Source organism: Arachis duranensis, chromosome 8, assembly GCF_000817695.3.
Source record: "Arachis duranensis cultivar V14167 chromosome 8, aradu.V14167.gnm2.J7QH, whole genome shotgun sequence".
Taxonomy (NCBI): Eukaryota; Viridiplantae; Streptophyta; class Magnoliopsida; order Fabales; family Fabaceae; genus Arachis; species Arachis duranensis.
In genome coordinates this window covers 23297057-23298902 of record NC_029779.3, presented here as the reverse complement: position 1 = coordinate 23298902, position 1846 = coordinate 23297057, and the positions used below count along the sequence as shown (strand labels likewise).

The window sequence follows — 1846 nt, the reverse complement described above, 5'->3', positions numbered from 1 at the left end:
TATTATTACTATTCTAACAGTATATATACTAATTTTATTATTAATCATAATAATTAACGATCATAAATAAATTAACTAATAAAATTTTCATTATTAATCGTTACCGTTAATTAAATTCGATTACTAATACTGACAGTAACAACAACAATATATTAATATCTCCCTATTTCAATTTATTAGGTACAGATTTTCTTTTCTTTTTTTTTAATGTACTATTTTTTCAAATATTTTTTTCCCTTTTTCTTACATTAAAATACACTACCCAGAGATCCAGAGAGCTTCATCTTCATCACCATTACAAACAAAACAGCCACAAACATTCATCTCAACAAACAAACATTCATCTCATCTCCATACATACATACATACATACAAGGTTTATTCCTATTTTTATTTCTATTTCTAACCACCTAATAATAAAATACATACATATATGTTTAATTTCTAATTTCTACTTAGTGTCATTACAATATATACTGTTAATAAAATCTAAAATTATCACTATCATTATCATTAAATAAAATTATGAAAAAAAAACTTACATGATTTGGATCTCCAAGATAATTAACAATATGAAGCTCCGGTTGATTTACTTCCTTAGTTTTTCTTTTTTTTGGCATTTTTTTTTCTTTCCCTGATCTGTGGTGGTCCAACAATGGGGGGGGGGTGTGTGGGGTTGAGAGGAAGAAGAAAGGGAAAGTTGAGAGTGAAAGAGAGAGTGTTGGAGAGTGAAAGAGAGAGGGGTATACGGGGATAAGGGTCACGGGCTGCACCACGGGAGCCACCTGCATGCGGGACATGTGGCAACGGGTCACCAATCGGTGCCACCGATTTCGGCACCTCCCTCTCCCACAAATCGGTGCCACCGTTTTCCTTCCCCCCAATCGGTGCCACCGATTTCTTTACCAGCGCCGTCACATCTCCGTCAAACACCCCAAACCCTCATAACGTCGCACAACACCAACGCCATCCCCATATCAAAATTAAAAAACTCTCATCTTCATGGACACATTTGCCCATTCCAATTCACTGTTATAGGGGAATGTGACGCAGAAATTGTTTCTTTATTTACTAACAAAATGTTATTTTGACAATAGGATATTTTACATTTATAAACTACTTGATAATTTCTATTTGCAAAAAATAGATAAGGTACTTAAGATAGTCACAATTTTTTATTGTCAAAAGACGTTGCATATATATATATATAAATAATATTATTTAATGATAAGAAGTTTTATATTTTTATGGAAACTTAAATTTATACTCTATTGTTCATGTTCTGATCTAATATTATAGTTCAACTTTAAGTAAGTCAAAAAGACCCAATCCAAAAATGATCTTTACCGTTTATTCGACTTTCTCAAAGAGGTCGAATTCAACATAAGCTAGTAGATAACACTTAGTAACTGTCCCCTAAAATCTCTCACCTGTTTGTAGAAGAGATATATCAATAATCTAAGATAAAGGGACGGTTATCTACCTTCAGAAGTGGAACTACACGGTAGTTATTGGATCATCACCTATAAATACACTGACACACTCAGTAAATCTAAGTTCCAATATACTCTAAACCTGCTTACCCGTTGCTAACTTAGGCATCGGAACGTCTTTGCATGTATTACCCTCTCATTCTCTCACATACATAACTCGGACAGCGACTTCCAAACGTAAAGCAAATCGGAGACCACCTTCTTCAACGTTTGAACCTCTCATTCAAACCTAATCATCCGGTTCTAAAAAAGCTCTGAAACACCTATATATATTGATTTGTATGTAATGTAAAATTTATAATTTTGCTATTAATTATTGTTTAAATGGTGAAAATGCTTCAATTCACTATCAT

At 32.9% G+C, this 1846-nt stretch overlaps 1 protein-coding gene across 1 annotated transcript in view; it reads right to left on the bottom strand.

Moving 5' to 3' along the window:
- Nucleotides 1–1846, bottom strand: part of LOC127741221 (serine/threonine-protein phosphatase 7 long form homolog) — a 32125-nt gene that overhangs the window by 2164 nt on the left and 28115 nt on the right. The gene's annotated exons all lie outside the window — the stretch shown is intronic.